Source organism: Macaca mulatta, chromosome 15, assembly GCF_049350105.2.
Source record: "Macaca mulatta isolate MMU2019108-1 chromosome 15, T2T-MMU8v2.0, whole genome shotgun sequence".
NCBI lineage: Eukaryota > Metazoa > Chordata > Mammalia > Primates > Cercopithecidae > Macaca > Macaca mulatta.
The window spans coordinates 104,507,243-104,526,592 of NC_133420.1; the positions used below are offsets into that span (position 1 = coordinate 104,507,243).

The 19,350-nt window shown below is 36.1% G+C and overlaps 1 pseudogene; it reads right to left on the reverse strand.

Annotated features, from left to right (window-relative positions):
- Positions 1 to 576: 576 nt before the first annotated feature.
- LOC705395 (dipeptidyl peptidase 3 pseudogene) lies at positions 577 to 18,656 on the reverse strand (annotated as a pseudogene).
- Between the last annotated feature and the right edge of the window lie 694 nt (positions 18,657 to 19,350).

The following is a 19,350-nucleotide window of genomic DNA, read 5'->3' on the forward strand; positions in this document are numbered from 1 at the left end:
CAGTAATCTCCTTTACTCAAAGGCAACTAATTATAAACGTTAACCACATCTACAAAATACCTTTATAGCAATATCTAGATTGATGTTTGGTTAAGTAGTGGGGCACTATAGCCTAGACACATAATAATCATCACAGGGAGGGAATTACAAAAATCAGTGGACACTAGGACATAGAAAATCACTGGGATCTCCTTGGAGCCCTTTCACCAAGGAAGGTATTTCGTTGTTTTATTTATTTTTAATTTTTTTTTGGTGGTTGTCTCTAATATTTCTTTGTCTGGTTATAAAAGTAATACGTGAGGAGCATTGGATTTGGGGAGAATGTTTTGAACCCTAGCTGTCACATGCCATCTGCAGGATCTAGACCGGTGACTTTTCAGAACTGCCATTTCTTCATCTGGTAGGCAGGCTAGTGAGCCCTGTCTTGCTCACTCCACATATGGCAGTGCATATGAAATGAGATCACAGAGGGGAAGCACTTGGCAAGCTGGAAGGTGCTGACAAATGGAAGGGGTTAATGTCACCACCCTCAGCTGAGGTAGTACCAAGGTCCAAGCTCCTGCCCCTCCCCCTCTCCTAGCCCCTAAATACACACGCGAATGGAGGGCCACTTGCAGCCTTGGTTTGATGGAGTTGGGGGAGAGGCCACACACATCTTCCACAAGCCTGGCCAGATGGCGCCTCACTGGGGCCCTTTCAGAATCGGGCGTCGACTGTTGCCAGCTGTGTGAGGATGTCCTCCAACTCAAGTCCATTCTCTGGGAAACGCTCAGAGAAGGGTCGGATGAGGTCAGCAGCTGAGGCCTCGTATTCCAGAAGCTGCACATCTGAGCCTTCAAGGCGAATGTTGGGCTGAACGATGAGCTTCCGAGATTCCTTATGCAGCAGTACCATGTCCCTGAGGGTGAAGAAGCCCTCGGGTGGGCACATCGGTGACAGCCGCATACCTCTCGTACAGGGCGCATCCTCCAGCTGCATTCCCTGTGGACTTAAGCACCTGAAGTCTCCCCAGGAAGCGCTCTAGGGCAGGCTGGCCCACAGACTGGATTTTGCTGTGGTCGAGACAGACCCAGGCATCCGGGCACCCGTCGGAGCCTGCGGTGGGAGTGATGGTACCAAGTCCCTCGCCAGCCTCTAGTAAGACTCTCAGGATCACAATCCGGGCCTGCATATGGGCCTGCCGCCAGTTAGAGGCCTCATGTGTGTAGAACTCCAGAGCGAGGAGCCCAGCCTGAGCCATGTTGAGCCAGTACAGGCACATCACCTCCTCCGCGTGAACCCCCTCAAAGCCAGAGGTCTCCAGCACTTGCGGGTGGAGACAGAGATAGAGGCCCATGCTCTCAGCCCGGCACTCTTTGTAGCTGGAGGCGATGGTGCTGAACTTGCAGTCCCAGGTCTTCCCGCTTCGTACCAGCTCTGAATCTGCTCTCCCATCTCTGGGTTGATCACTGTCTCCTGGTCAAAGTTGAATGCTCCTTTTTCATCCTGCACGAAGAGCTTGCCGCTGCCATAGCCCAGCAGCTCATGCAGGTCCAACTGCACATCGAAGGAGGGCCCCTTCCAGAGGATGTACAGGTCCTTGTCATTCTCCTCCAGAATGGTGAGCTGCTCCCACTGCATGGCGCGGGCCACAGCCAGCACTTTCCCCAGTGACACGTTCTTAAAGCCTTCCTTCTGTCTCAGGTCATTGTAGTTGGAGATGTTGATGCCGGCAGGGATGCCAGAGCCAGCCAAGGTGAGAACATCCAGGGAGGTGAAGTCGGGGGTGAGGAACTTGTCTTTCTCCAAGGCTGGGGGCCAGGGCAACTCCTTCAGCAGCTGCTCTGCCCTCGCCACCAGCCGCTCAGACTTGGCACTCATGGCCTTATTCACCACAGCTACGAAGCCTTCAGATTCTCCTCGGGAACGAAAGGAGTCACGGTAGCTCTGGATGAACCCGATATAACTCTCCACGATGGGGCCTTTGTCCTGGATCCAGAAGCGGGAGCCCCTCCTGTGGGCCTCTCTGGAGTCCTGGGTGAAGCTCTCTATGTACTGGGCCAGCATCTACTCCTGGTGGCTGTTGGCTGCATACTCCTTGGCTTTCTCCAGCTGCTCCACCACCTTCTGGAGGATGGGCACGTAGTTCCCCCGGGTCACCTGGAAAGGACTTTCCGGAATTCGTAGCTCTTCAGCTTGGAAGTCACGTCGGAGTCCAGGGAAGGCTCTGTGCCGAGCACGGAAGACAGCCGCACCTCGTAGTGGGGCTTCACTTCTCTGTGGACCTCTTTGAAGAGCCGGGTGTTGTAGGCACTGAGGTTCTGTGAGTGCAGAAAGTCTTGGGCCAGTTTGCCATCTTCCATGGTACAATTCCCATAGAAATAGGTGGTGATTCCCTGATGGGGAAGAGAGGGGACATGGGAAAGAGGAGTTGCCGAGGTCAGGGCTGCAGGGACCTCATCCTCCCAGCTTAATTTTGTTTTTTAATCAGATAAGTAATGTATAGATAATAATGTCCACTGATGGACGTTTTTTCTCTGTCAATTTCTACTAAAACATCAGGATGTACTTCTTTTAAATAATGAACTGGTAATTCTGAGGATAAACAAGAAATCCATGAGTAAGCTCTTTATTATTATTATTATTATTTTAGCAAGCAGATCTCAAATCAGAATGTTAGAAGTAGTCTACCTCCACACCACCGTCTCTCATACCAATGAGCAAAAGCACAAAACTGAAAAAGGTTGTTTCATGTGACATCTATTCCCAAAGAATTTTTTCTTTCTATTTTCTTTCCATATATTTTTTTACTTCTGAGAATAATTTGGGTGTGTTTACATTTGTGTGTATAGGAGAGTGTGCTTGTAACGGAAAAGGAACTTACATGGTGGCAGGTGAAATAATTTGCAACGGTGTGTCAGCCTGAAGTCAAAGTCAGTGAGGAAACCCTCAAATCCTTGGTCTTAGTGCAATGTCGGAGCCTGTAGCTCAAGGTCACAAAATATGAGTAAGGCTCCAAGATCACAGAAAAAGTTTTCCTTAGATTAATGGCAGGGCTGTGCCAAAGATGACTGAAGGGGCACCCTCTGGCATGCTCATTTATCAGGGATTTACTTGTTGGCTAATGATAGCAATAACAGTTTGTATCTGACAGACACAACTGGATATGTGCAGTGAGAAACTATATTTGAACACAAATTATACTGGATCTATATAATTTCCTCTTCTATGGCTTGACCTGTCATCAGAGTCTCTCTCAGTGAAGTTTGTGCTTTCATCTTTTAAAGAAAAAACAATTGTTTTTGAAAAAAATGGTTACACAATTGAAAACTATATCAAATTAACCGTTTTAATTCTTCTGCATTCTTTAGAAGATATTTTCATATGTATATGCAATTTCTAGTTTGCTATAATCATAGAGATACTAGAATTAATTTTTTCATTTAAATTCTTACTGTAAACACTGTGTTCTGAATTTCCTCATAATATTGTTCTATGTTTCTGCTGATACAAAAATTTCATTTGAAATATATGAAATACTGATAAACTAAATAAATTTGCTTTTGCTTATAATCTCACCACCATGCTATAATTACTATTAGCAATATTTTTATATGATCTTTTTGTGACAAATAAGTACATACTCAAGTATATTCACATATATATATGTGCATGTCCATACACATGCAATGATATTTTATTGGATTTTTCCTTTTCTTTTTTGCTTAATGCTATATTGTGAAAGTAGTTATGTCATTAATTTTTCTCTTGAAGTATTACTTTAAATGACTGCAGATTACTTTATTGCATAGTTTTATTTACAACCAACAACCTGAAGTTGAATATTTAATTTTTTAAAATTTTTTAGCATATTGAAGAGTATCGTGATGAAGATTTTATTGTACCTCTGTTCTTAATCCTGAAAATAAATTCTTGATAATAATATTTCCTGGTCAAAGCATATGCACATTTGATAATTTAATTATGTGTATTGCAATTTCAAGGATCATCACTAAAACAAAAGGAATAAAATACATAAATTCTGCACAAGAAAAGGAAAATGAGATGATTAAAATAATCAGCCATAAAAGTTAAAAAACAAGAGAAAAGCAGGCTAGAATATGTATATTAACAAATACCAAAAGAGGCAGATGTAAGTCTAAATATATTAAAACTTACATTGAATATGAAAGGCCCAAATTCTCCAGTTAAATGACAATATTAGCAGATTGAAAAAAAAAAACTAAATATATGCTACTTATGTAAGTCATTTAAAATAGAATGGCTAAAAGTAAAAACATAGAAAAATATATACCATGTAAACCCTAATAAAATAATGCTAGTGCAAATATTTTAATATAAAAACTTTAAATTATAAAACTAGATATAAAAGGATTACTCTCTAATTATAAAAGGTACCATATGTCACATAGCCATACAATTTTACCTGTGTATGCCACTTAATAGCATTGCCTAAAATACTTACAAAAGAAAATAATTATACAAAATTATACCACCTTTCGCAGTAAATGTTAGGAGAGGCAACAACAACAAAATCAATAAAGACATTCATTGATCAACCTAAATAACAAAATTGGTCTAATGAAAGACCCAGATCCCTGTATTTAACATTTATAAATAGCCATTTTTTCAATATACACAGATTATTTAAAACTATTGATAATATAGTGGCCATAAATGATATCTCCATTAATTTTAATGAACAGATTTCATTATAAAATATGTCCCCGATCACAATTTAATTAAGCTAATAAAAATAGATAACCAAAAATATCCCAGTATATTTGAGAATTAAGAAATAAATATTTTATTACTTTTAAAGAGCATGTTGTAATAGAATTGACTTTTTCCTCCTGTGGCATCACAGTTTTTTGTTTGGTACATATGTGGATTAATGTTATCACCATCATAGTGAAATACAAAACAGTTTAATCTCCCTCCAAAGTCTCCCTGTTCCATCTCTCACAACTCCTGACAACCTCTGACTGCTTCTGAGTTCTTACAGATTTGGCTTTTCAAGAATGACATATAAATGGAATCACATAGTATGTAACGTCTTGAGATTGACTTCTTTTACACAGCATAATGCTTTTAAGATTCATCCAAAGTCTTGTGTATTTCAAAAGCAGATTTCTTTGCCTTGCTGAATAGTATTCTATTGTATGAATACACAAGCCACAATTTGTTTATCTGCCCTTGGAGGACATTTGGATTGTTTCTACTTTTTGGCAATTAGGAATAGTGGACATTTATGTAGAGGTTATTTTGTAAACATAATTTTTCAACTCTTAGGGTAGATATCCAGAAGATGGATTGCAGGGTCATATGGTAATTATACATTTGCTAGTCTAGGAAACTACCAAACCTTTCCAGAAAGATTGCACCATTTTGCATTCCTGTCAGCAATGTTTTGAGAGCTACAATTGTTCTGCATCTTTGACAGCACTTCATATTTTTAGTTTTTCGTTTTCTTTTGTTTTTTAAATGTAAGCCATTCTAATGGTTGTACAATGGAATATCATCATGGTTTCATTTTACATTTATCTAATGGCTATTAAAGTTGAACCTCTTCTTTGTCATCCTTATTTCTTCTTTGCTGAAGTGGTTGCTCATGTCTTTTGCTAATTTTTAAATTGGATTGTGTATTTTCTTATTATTGAGTTCTGAATATTCTTTATATACAGTAAATTTCAATTCTTTGTGCATAAGTAAAATGAAAATATTTTCTCATTCTGTGCCTTGTCATTTAAATTTTTTATCGGAGTCTTTCACAGTGCAATAGTTTAGAAAAATTGGTGAAGTTCAATTGACCATTTTAATCTTTTATGAATTATGGTTTTGATTTTATGTCTAGGAACTCATCAACCAAACCCAAGGTCACATAGATATTCTCCCATGTCCCTTCCAAACATTTTACATTTTTGCAATTTAGTTTTAGATTTTTGAATCAATTTCTTTTATATTTTTTGACATAATTTCTATATAAGGTGTAAAGTTTAGAGTGAGATTCATTTCTTTTGCCTTTGGATGTCTATTGTTCCAATACCATTTGTTGAAAAGACTTTATTATTTATTCATTGAATGGCTTTTTTACCTTTGTCAGATAATCAGCCACATTTGTGCTCTTTCTTTAATCACTATTGTCTTTCTTTTATCTATGTGTTTATGCCTTCACCACACCACACTGTGAACCCCAAATATCTGAGAGAGATCTCAGTCAATTTATGAAGTTTATTTTGCCAAAGTTAAGGATTCACACCTGGGACACAGCCTCAGGAGATCCTGACAACATGTGCCCAAGGTAGTCTGAGTAGAGCTTGGTTTTAAACTTTTTTGTTAAACCTTTTTGTTAAACTCTCTAGCCAAAGGTCCAGGAAACGAAAAACCATAACAAGACTTAAGGTTTAACATGTAATCCTTAAGACATGAGACATCAATCGATACGTGTAAGATGAACGTTGGTTCAGTCCGGAAAGGCGGGACAACTTGAAGTGGGGAGGGGGCTTTCAAGTCATAGGTAGATAAGGGACAAACGGTTGCGTTCTTTTGAGTTTCCAATTTGCCTTTCCAAAGTAGGCAATCAGATAAGCTTTTATCTCAGTGAGCAGAGGGGTGACTTGGAATAGAATTAAAGGCAGGTTTACCCTATGCAGTTCCCAGCTTGAACTTGACTTTGCCCTTTAGCTTAGTGATTTTGGGGCCCCAAGATTTATTTTCTTTTCACAACACTGACTTGATTACTGCAGATTTTTAGTAAGTCTTAAAATGGGCAGTATGATTCCTTCAACTTTATTCTTATCTTTCTGAATTCATTTAGCTATTCTAGTTCTTTTGCCTTTCCTTATAAATTTAGAATCAGCTTGTCTATATCTGAAAAAAATTTGCTTAAATTTTGATAGATATTACATTAAATCCATAAAACATTTTGAAAAGAATTAGTATCTTTAACAAATTGGGTCTCCAATCAATTAAAATGATAAAATGCTCCTTATATTTAGATATTCATTTGTTTTTTTCATAGGCATTTTGTAATTTTCAGCATCCAGATAGCATACATGTTTTGTGAGAAGTATAACTACACATTTTTTGGAGGTTATTGTATTTATATGAAATTGCATGATATTTCATTTTTAAGTAATTTTTAGATTCTAATTTTACATAGGTAGTGCATAAAGATAAGATTGGTTTTCATGTATTGACCTTGTACTTGAAAACTAGCTAAGCCGACTAGTTCTAGGAATTCATTTCTTTATAGATTCGTTGGGATTTTCTACATAGATAATCATGTTGTCTGTGGATGGGCAGTTTTCATTCTTTCTTTATTTTTTCCTAACAAGCATGCTTTTTATTATTTTTTTTTCTGGGCTTATTTCCCTGGTTAATACAAGAAATACATTTTATAAACAAATGTATATGGACTTTCAGTTCCAGGAAAAAATAGAGTGGATGAACTTTTCTCTATTCTTTCTACTAAGTCCAACTAAAAACTAGGGACATGATATATAAAACAAACATGAGAACACTCTGAAAGGTGAAGAAAAGAATGCAGATTATTATTACTATTATTTTTTTGGTTGAATATATCCCAGATTACCTGCTGTAGCACATGGAAACCTGCAAACACAAAAGAGTGCAAACAAAGCCCCAAGGAAAGTCTGTTCTCTCTAGCCAAAGGTCCAGGAAAAGAAAAACCGTAACAAGACAGAAAACTTTTAGATAGTAATTGCCCTGCTTTAACCAAATTCCATGGACTGCATCCCAAACTCCACTAGTAAAGGCCAAGTAGAGAGCTCAGATTTTTATGTTTATCTCACAGTTATGTGGTACCTACCTTCTTCCTTCAAGGTGATCACAAAAGGCAAAGAGGGAAGGGAGGATATTCAGCCCAGCCTGGAATTAAGAAGCTCCCCATCTCTTACACACATACACACTGTGGTATCAATAAACACTGGGATCAGTAATGAAGTGCTTTTTCATTCCATGATGGACAATTTCTGTATCTTGATTGTAAGGGTGGTTACACTAATCAACATCTGGGATAAGAAGGCATAGAAGTAATTTTACGAATTGTATCAACATCAGTTTTCTAGTTTTCATATGGTACTAGAGTTACCAATGTTATCATGGTGGCTTTACACTCTGAACTTTACATAAATTATCTCAACAAATACAAAAGAAGGGCCAGGCACAGTGGCTCACGCCTGTAATCCCAGCACTTTGGGAGGCCAAGGAGGGTGGATCACGAGGTCGAGAGATTGAGACCATCCTGGTCAACGTGGTGAAACCCCGTCTCTGCTAAAAATACAAAAATTAGCTGGGTGTGGTGGCGGGCGCCTGTAGTCCCAGCTACTTGGGAGGCTGAGGCAGGAGAATCACTTGACCTCAGGAGGTTGAGGTTGCAGTGAGCCGAGATTGCGCCACTGTGCTCTAGCCTGGCGACAGAGCGAGAATCCGTCTCAAAAAAAAAAAAAAAAAAGAAAGAAATAGAATAAAACAGACAAAAGAAACCTCATCCTTATGACCTTATCTAATCCAAAGGCTCCACCTCCAAATGCCATTTACATATGGATTTAGGGATTAAATGTCCAACTTAAACCATAGAAACAATGTATCTAGGAAGAGATGATAATAGATAATAGAAAATGATTTGAAGTGAATTATAATAAACACTATTCAAAATTGTTTAGTGCAGGAAAAGCAATATATAAAAGATAACCCATAGACTTAAATGCATATGAAAGAAAAGTAGAATGGTTGATAAAAATGAGCTCAGCATTTATCTTAATACATTAGAAAAAGATGTGCAAAATAAGTCCAAAAAAGAGCTAAAGAAAGATGATAATAAAGATAACATAATAAACCAATGAAATAAAATATATGCACAGTAGAAAAAGATTAACAATGCCAAACACTGGTACTTCTAAACAAATATCAAAATTAAGAAAATTCTGGAGAGACTGGGAAAGATAAGGAAAGACAGAACGAAAAAAAGAGAGAAAGAGTGGAAATAAAAGCCACAAGAAAAATTTAAAAATCAAATATTACTGTAGCTATTACAGGTTTTGTATATATTTAACAGATAATAAAACATTGTCATAAAAAAGGTTTTACAAAACTTTTGAAGATTTGAATAAAATCAAAAACTTATAATTTACCAAACCTAACTCTAGAAAATTAGAAAACTTAAATAGTTCAAAAGCGTTTAAAAATACATAATACAACAAGTACAGTAATATTTTAAGTGGTAGAAGGGTAGTCACTGTAAGAATTTTCAACTTTGTATGCTTGAAAGTTATAATAATTAAAATGTCAGCATACAATTTTTGTACATAAGCATATACACAGATGTGCACACACACACCCTAAAGTCGCTCTTTAGTGAAATCAACCAAGCATTAAGGAAAGCATACTTCCAATCTTACTCAAGAGTTTCATAGTTTTCCTAAGAATAGAAACACAGAGCACTTTCCTCAACTAATATTTCTTTTACCTGCATATCCTTGATACAAAAACCTGTCAAAGATAACATTTGAAGAAGTAACTGTTGGCCAGTTTTTTTTTATTCATGAGTTTCTATGCATTTCGTTGAGCAATACAATAGTCAGCTAAATCTAAATTGTGTATTTGTGCACGTGTGTGTACAAATTTAATTATGAAGACGAGTTCAACATTAAAAGATCAACAAACGTTTTCCACTGCTTTAATAGATTACCAGATAAAAATCATTGTATTAATAGGTGAAAAATAGTTAGAAAAAAATCAACTATCAATCCATAGTTTAAAAAATAATTGTTTAAAAATCAGAAGTAAAATTTACTTTCTTAGCCTAAAACAAAAGGTATCTATAAACAAACAAACACACTATTGTAATCATCATACTTACTGGTGAAACATGCATATTGTTTCATTATATGACATTGGTATAAAGCACTACACATAAACGAATGGAAACACAACAACACAGCAACAAGACTAGAATGTCTGCAATAATCATTTCTATTTAACGTTTTATTGAATATTGAAGTTAGTCCAACAAAGAGAAAAAATGTGTAAATGATGAAAAAATATCCAAATGCCATTATCCACACATGATATAGTTGGCATGTTGGAAATATTTAAAAATCTATGATAAATGAATTAAAATTAGTAACAGTATAACAAGGTTGATGGATACAAAATCAATGTATAAATAAAGCAATTATTTTTCTATATACCCTTAGAAAACAGAATATTAAACTTCACAGCTGCCACCATCTACAATTGCATTAAAAGTGTCAACTATCTAAAAATAAACTCAACAACATGTGTCCAATTACAGAGTTTTTGTGCTACATTAAAGATAAGCTAAATAAATGAAGCCTCATTGTATGAGACAGTTCACACAGAATCAGCATTACTAGCAAACTTCTTAGAAATACAGATTTTTGGGGTCTCACTCCAGAGCTACTTAAACAGAAATTGTGAGGGTGGGGCCTAGCAATAAGCTAAGTCCTCCTGGTGATTCTTATATGCTAGAGTTTGAGAATTACTGATCTAGAGGTGTGAATACTCTTGTGCATGATACAAGCAGCATTGCTTGTCATCCCAAACTAAAAACCATGCAGAAGCCAGTCAACAGTAAATTGTAGCCAACAATGGTAGGCTATAAAGCAATGCAAATAAATGAAGGTGAACACACAATAATATGGATGAATCTTACAACATATTATTAAGTAAATAAAGGAGAAAACAAAACGATATATTCCATTTGTTTCTATTTATATAAAGTGCAGAAAGAGGAAAACTTAAGCTATCCCGTTTAGGAATGCACACATGGGTGGCAGAACTAAAAAAAAGCAAGGACATGAGTTCTTCTTACTTTTTCTTATATGTTATATTTAACAATAAAATCGTCTAAAATTAAAGTTAAGAGATATGGAAATTATATAAGGGAATTCTGACACGTACTGAAGAGACATTCTACAAGGAAAGAATAAAACAAATGGAGGAGAAACAATATTTAAGGAAATAGTAGATAATATGGTAGTATGACAGATGGAAGAAAGCAAACTGAGCCCTCATACTGAAACTAGTGCTGAGAGCTCAACGGGATAAAAAGTCCCACTGATAGAAAAATAATAGTAAAACCTAAAATCAAGAAAAGTAGAAAATCCTATAATCTTCCAGAAAGAGGGAAAAAAAGGTAGCTACAAGTGGATAAGAATCAGATTGATATATCATATTTCTTACTGACAGCCCAGATGCACAAAGACAAGGGAATAATGTCCTCGGTGTTTTGAGGAAAAATGACTTTGAGTCTGGATATAACAAAAGTGTTATCCAAATCTGAATGAGAAATAAGATAGTGTCAGACATGCAAGGACACGGAATATTCGCTGCCCACAGACCTTCCCTTTTAGAATCATTACAGGATGTATGCCAGAGACAGGGAAGATGCCTGAAACAATTACTAAACTTAGACTTCCTCTTAAAAAGAAAAAAAAAAAAAAACTCTCAAAAAAGACCAGAATAAATGAATGAATGAATGAATAATGCTCAGAGCTTAAGCCTTAACCATTAAGCTGCAAGCACTCTCAGAAGGATACATTTGTTTAAAATGGGGTTTCCAGTGAATTTTTGCAAAATTTGTTGTGGAACATTCTGTTCATTGTACTTATTTACCATGAGTTTTGTGTTCCTGTCTGTACAGTTGGCTTCTGCATGTTTTTGGCTATGTTACTCTCTGATCGGATTATTGTCCCTCTATGTTTTCTGCTTTATAAGATTTCTCTAAATTTCTAATGTGCTGATGTTGCTTTGATATTTTCCATTACTTTTCATGTATACTTATGTTTTTATATTCTTTTCTGGGATTTTGAGAGAGAGAGAGAAAGTAGGTACATGTATCTGGTCCATCATCTTAAGCACTATCCAAACTGAATGTAGTAAGTTTCTACAGAAGATTTTATTCAAAAAAAATTATTCGGCTGCTAATCCAAACTTATTCAATGAAAATATAAGGAAATTGGAGGCCAGATTACTTAAACGGTTTGACTTGGTGGATGCAGTAAGCTGGGACAGAATCGATATCAAATTTTAGTTCTTCCCAATGACAAAATGTTTCCACTGGATCATGCTGAATATTTGATCAAATTATATTTACACAAAGTATTTATCAAAGTAAAAAATAACTATGAAAGAAATAAAGAATTCAATATTAGGAAAGCAAATGTTAGCCTTCTATAAATATGAAAACGCTACTTTCCATAATTTTCTCAGCATGCAACTAGGTTCTGCCTCTAATTTGGATGCTGAGAGATAATTATATGTAAAAAAATCAAAATTTGAAAAAATCTAATTTGTCTATTTTGCTGAATCTCTTGAACATAAAACTAACTCCAACACAGTCCATTCTATAATTAATTTCTGCCTCTCATGGTTGATAGTGATTACAATTAGCATTCATCGGTCACTTTATGTTCCAGTAGAGACACAGTGTTAAGTGCTGCCAAGAGACTTGTAAACCGTTTTACAGATGAAGAAACTGATGCCACTACAAGTTTAAAGAAAAATGAACAAGAGCACACAAATTTGGAGGCCTGCATTGTGAGCCATTAAGCTACATTTCCTTACATTCAGAGTTATCAGTGATGTGTTGATAAATGTTTAGCAAGAAACAGCTAGAACTGGGGATAGGAGACATAAATTGTAGTTGATTTTTGTGCTGTAGATATACCCACTGTGGTTTATTTTAAGACATCAATTGATGTCCATGAAAGAGATATTGGGAAGATTGGGCCGAAGCACACCATTATATAGGGTTTCCACTATGCAGGTAAAATAGACATTAATAACCACAAGCACTAAGCAACAGTAAGTGGTAGGAAAATAATTAGAAATTATGAGTTCTGAGCATTTCTTTCCTATGTTTTTAATGTTATTTAGTTGTAAGTTTCTATAATTTAATTTTTAATAATATCTCTGTTTAGAAACAGGCTCCCCAAAGTTCTCAAAATGTGACAATCACCTCGTATAATCTGGTATGAGTTGGCTTTAGTACACTAGAGGAGTTAGTCATGAGTGTTTTTGCTCTACCTGTAGTTTGGGGATACAAAAAATATTCATAGCTATAAATTGGTTTTGCTTATTAAAATACCTGCAGAGTAGGCCAAGTGCGGTGGTTCATGTCTGCAATCCATGCCCTTTGGGAGGGAGGCCAAGTTGGGAGGCTTGTTTGAGGCCAGGAGTTCGAGACCGGTCTGGGCAACATAACAAGACCCCTGTCTCTACAATAAATAAAAATGTTAACCAGGTGTGGTGGCAAGTGCCTGTGGTCCCAGCTACTCAGGAGGCTGAGGAATGATGATTGCTTGAGCCCAGGCTGCAGTGAGCTGATTGAGCCATTGCAATTGCACTCTAGCCTGGGAGACAGAGTAAGACCCTGTCAAAAAAAAGAAAGAAGGAAGGAAGGAAGGAAGGAAGGAAGGAAGGAAGGAAGGAAGGAAAACCCTTGCACATCATATTGCATATTGGTTTATCATTTTGAAGAAGAGAAGATAGCTTTTTGTTTGTTTGCTTGTTTTGAGATATGGTGGATTATTTTGCTCATTTTTAAAGTCAGAACCATAGCCCATTGTTGTACATATGATAATGAAGTGAATTTATAATACTGAAGTGTTATGTATCATTACATATACCCATGCACTCACATATATATGAAAAGAGCATTTCTACCAATTGATCTACATGTGTGTATTTATATTTAGATATAGAAAAAATAAATTTAGGAGAATAAGTTAAATTTTAAAAAGTATTGCCATAAAAGGTAATATTAGAAAGTACTTGAAGACTTTGTATTTATGATACTGTATGTATCAGTGCTAACTAAAGGGTGAAATCTGATTCACTCGAAGTTAAATCCAACTCTGCATCCATGGAAAGTTTAGTGGTGGCAATAGACAAATAATGGTCTTTGGTTGAAGCTTCTGCTAAAAACATTTCTCTTTCAAACACAGAATTCAAGACAAGGTCATTGATTGTGTTCCATAAACAACCTGTTCTATTATGTATGGCTTCCGCATTTTTGCCTTGAGATGGTTTTCATTCACGCTAACACTTATCGCTCATCTGTCTGTAACTTCTATAGAATGCCTTATTTTACCATTGAACAGATCAAGATAAATGATGCTTTACTGGGAGGTAAATAAGACTCTTGAATTTTTCTTACACTGAAGTAATTATTATTTGGTCCAAAACTATTAAAGGTAAGTGACATTGTACGGTTAGAAAAGAACTTCAGCTTTGGCTCTAAATTCTACTGATGCTGTGAGATGCTTATTTAATTTGATTGCATACATATACATATATCTCCACAAGTATATATGTTTCAAGGCTATCATGTAAGGCTAATAGAATGTCTAATGCAATTGCTATACTTAAAAGTTAAAACAAATTTTAATTTGCTTTTTGGGTTTGCATGTTTTATCATAAAGGACAATAAATTATTTGTCCTTATATCTGATTTTGACATATTTTTCTATTACAGAAGGAGTAAAAAAACTAAACATTAAGTGGTTATCTCCATTTCACATTACATAACCTACAAGTTTGTTGCTGCAAGGAAAGAAATTTCAAGGAAATTGATTTGGGTTGTCAGATGGAAATACATGTCTGCAAAATATTAAGTTCTCCATCACCAGAGGTATTCAAGTATAACTTCCATGACTACATATTCATTTTATAGTAGAAGGGATGCAAACATAAGATGAGTGGGGAACAAGGAAAGGGGGAGATTAGTGATTTAAGTTACCTTTATAGTCTCTCTTACCTGTTTGATAACCTGAACTATCTTTTCTCCCTTCTTTTATTCTGTAAAACAGCTTAATAATTCAGTATCCTTCTCTCATAAGAAAATGGTGTGATGTGTTTATCTGGCAATCATATATTTATAACATCTGCCTTAATTATATTAGATTGAGGTCTGAAACAAAAGAGCTTGATGTGGTGAAAAACCCACAGGATCAGCAATTGAAATACCTGAATTGTTGCCTCAACTATACCATTAGAAATACTATGATTCTGAGAAAGCTATCAGGCTTCAGGGTATTCTATACTAAGTAGGAGAGTACTAGTCTTTTGATATCTAAGTTTGCTAGAAGCTCTAAAACTACATGATGCTAATATCGGCTCTCTATCTCAATTATCTCCAAAACATGAGATGGGTTATACTTTCTCAACTTCTGCCACTTACTATCAAAATTCACATAAAGAAAAGTGTTCCCTGTGTGAACCTCATTTGCTGATTTTTAGATTGAAGTTAAGAATCTGTTTATTGATTTAGTGCACCAGCCAATTTGAACACTAGAATCAGCTTCTTGGAAAATACTGCCGAGGAAAGCTGAAAACCAAGTATGTCCGGCTAATCTGTTTTACAAAGTATTAGAAATGTAGTTGTAAGGAAAATGTTCTGTGGATTGTGCTATCCATCTTTTCTATTTTGCTGATGTCACACTGAGGTGTCAATTAAAGATGATATGTGCAAATCATTTAAAGCCCTAAAGAGAAAAAGGAAAATGTTACCAAATATAAGGTTATGCCCAGGCAATTAAGGAAGCAATAACTGGAAATTATAAATGGCAGGCAAACCAAGCCTGTGAGAAATAATACGGGCTTCAAATCTTAGAGACTCTTTTTTAAGTGGGCTGCTTGGATCCCAGCCTTCATGCAGAACATGTCATTAACTGAACGATGTCTTTTAGAAACACAAGCATCAGATTCTTGGTGGGTGTCCTGCTATATTGTTTGGTATTGATAGAACTTGTTAGTCTAGAAGTATCATTTTCAAAATGTCTTATTATAGAAAAAACACAAAGTGTTTACTTATTTCAAGAATCAAGCATAGTATACAGGATATGTCAAAAATATAAATGTATACTTTAAATAGATAATCATGCACTCATATGTAACAATAACTTTCTGAGCCGTATTAGTGATGCTGAAACACAGTACCCATACATATGTTTAAAGGAATAATATCAGAATATAAGTTCATGTTGTTTCAAAGCAAAACTTTGCCTAACTTCACATTGTAAGAACTTCAAATATGTTAATGTTGGTTTATTAGTTTTGCTGCCTCCAGATATGTTACATACGAAAAAGAGACACGGGTGAAAAACATTGGGTGTACTATTTTCAGAGAGCCAGAGGAAATCAAAATCTAGGTAATTACTCAGCCTTTACTGAGTTTTACATTGCCATCAGTCTGAGAATGTAGTCTTTGTCAGAGTGAAACCAGTTGGTCCTGACAACATCGTGAGTTAGTTTGATTTTCTTGCTACACTTGTCATTTCTGCCACCACAGTGTGATGTCTGAAGGGGTTTAGCATATTTAGAGTAGCGTAGAGGTTGGTATTGCCCATTGGTGTAGTGGTGTGATGGTGGTGGTGAACTATAAACTTTGAAAGGAGAAGCAATTTGCCTTTATTGCAGTTTCACAGGCCAGTCAGAACTTGAAGACTATATCACCTAAAGAGACAAGAGAACAAAATAGTGGATATATTGAAAGCTGTACCATTTGAGGACTGGGAGACTTAAGTGTGCCATGCGTTTCTCTCTCTGCCTGGAATATGTCCCCTTTCATTTCCACAAGTCATCCTTCTGTTCCCAGTTTACATGTCACTTTTGATAACTCTTCTGATTCATTATCTAGGCTAACTGTTCCTCCTATGGAATCTCACTGTACCCTGTTCTTCCCTGCCATATTGCTTATAACACTCTTTTATTGTATATCTATTTTTCTATTTCCTTATTAAACTCAAGTTTCCAAGATGACATACACTTGATCCTTGTATCTTTTTTGCTTGATAAAATGCCCAGTTTATTGTAGGTATGGTGCAAATGTTAGTCACTGCTTCCCTTCTCCAACTCCAAATGAATAGCCAAAACCACACGTTTGTTAGCACACGTGGAATGTCATTAGTTGGTCTGCCATAAATAGTTAGGGTTCAGATACTGGGAAATGAAAAGGAATACTATGAATATAACATGATTTAAAATTCCAGGTTTGGACCTAGAAAAACACAGGTGATAATGACAATAAATATTTTATATTTGTGTACATTTTGCAGTTTGTGAGCACATATATAAGTGGTGAGGCATTCAAATATGCACATATCCTTGCTCAGGGACCATTTTGGGCAGTGGTGGATGAGAGGGCTTTGAAAGTCTTGAAAGCCTTCATTGGGATTAAGGACCTCTGAAGGGTCTGGTTCAAGCCTTAGGTACATGAAAAAGCAGTGATGTAGAGTTGAGATCAGGAGAAATGGAATCAATCCTGGTTCTGCTGTTTCCTACTAGTGTGATTTTGGATATCTCCTGACTGCAGTCCACAGTTGGGTCTAGTTGGTTCAGATAACTCCCTTCAACAACAGCTTAGATGTTTATTATAACTCAAGGATTTATAGACATAAAGAATTAGTTGAGATGAATCAAATTTACACATAAGATAAATATGTACAATATTACAAGATTTTTAATTAAGTATAAAACATGTTTAGAGCCGCAAAATGGAATGATAAGATTTGATTGTAGTATTAATTTATTTTTTAGTAGAAATTGGAAAAAATAATTGGTTATAAAGATTTGGAGGATCATTAGAGAAGGGAATAATTAACCTGATATAATGTGTATCTAATGTTGCATTTTAGAATTTGTAAAATAGCATAAAAATGTTGAAAGTACAGTTCACCCTTGAATAATGTGGGAGGTAGGGGTGCTAAGTCCTTGCTCTGCTCACAGTAAAATATCTCCTTATAACTTTTGATTCCCCCCAAACTTAACTACTAATATCCTACTGTTCACCAGAAGCCTTACCAATAACATAACTAGCTGATTAACACATGTATTTTGTATGCTATTTAAAAAATCATAAGGAAGAGAAAATATATTTTGAAGTCACGAAGTGGAAGTGGATGACTATAAAGATTTTTATCTTCATCATCTTCACATTGAATAGGCTGAGGAAGAGGAGGCGTTGGTCTTGTCTCAGGTGTGGCAGAGCTGAAAGAGGTGGAGAAGGTGGAAAGGGAGGCAGGAGAGGCAGACACATTTGGTGTAATTTTAACAGACATATGTTGTAATTTCTGTGTGACTCTTTGCTTTTCCATTTCTCTAAAAATGTTTCTATATGGTACCAATCCTTGTTTTACCATTTGTTTTAGTTTCAATGCCTGTATCATAGAAGAGTCCACGGTGTAAAAGAACTCAAAAGCAGCCTTGAATATCAGGAAGCCTTCAGACAGACTGTCTAACGTCAGTTTGTTTTCTGGCACTGCTTCTTATACATCTTCTTTCTCATCGTCTGGCACTGGTTCAAGTACACTCATCTTCATCAGTACCACTTCTGTTAATTCCTATGATGTGATGGTGTCTTTAGTTCTTGAATTTCTGCAGGATCCATATCCTGAAGTCCTTTACCTCCCAACTTTGTTGCCATGTTCATAATCTCTTTCATGATTCCCCTGATTGGCTCTGTCATAATCCTGTAGTGTCATGCACAACATCGGGACACAGTTTCTCCAGTAGGAATTTATTGTTTTGGAATTGATGGCATTCACAGTTTTTTCAGTAACAACGATGGTATCTTCAATGGTAGAATCTCTATCAAGCTTTTCTTTCATAGCATTGACAATCCTTTTTATAAAGTACCATGTGCAGTGAGCTTTAGAGATCCTTATGATCATCTAATCAAGGGCCTGAAGTAGAGATGTTGTGTTTGGGGGTATGACAACTTCAACTTGTTTGGTGTTGAACTCATTGGTTCTGGGTGGCCAGGGACATTGTCCAATATCAAAACAACTTTAAAGGTCAGTCCCTTGCTAACAAGATACTTCCTGATTTCAGAGAAAAGGCATCAATGGAACCAATCCAGAAAAAGGTTCTCATTGTCCAGACCTACTTGTACAACCAAAAGACTGGCAGCTTGTGTTTATCATTGCCCTTCAAGGCTTAGAGCTTAGCAGATTTATAGATAAGGGCAGTCCTGATTACAAACCCAACTGCATCTTCACAAAACAGTAGAGTTGGCCTATCCCTTCCTGCCTTAAATCCTGGTGTTAGCTTCTCCTCCTTAATAATAAATGTGTCTTTTGTGTCTTTTTTTTTTTTTTTTCAGAATACGGCACTTTCATCTGCATTAAAAACTTATTCAGGCAGACATCCTTTCTCCTCCATGTTTTTCTAAATCAGGAAACTCATCCACTGCCTCTTGGTCAACAGAGGCTGCTTCTCCTTTTATCTTGACTTTTTAAAGCCAAACTTCTTTCTAAAATTATCAAACCATCCTTTGCTGGCATTAAATTCTCCAGCTTTAGA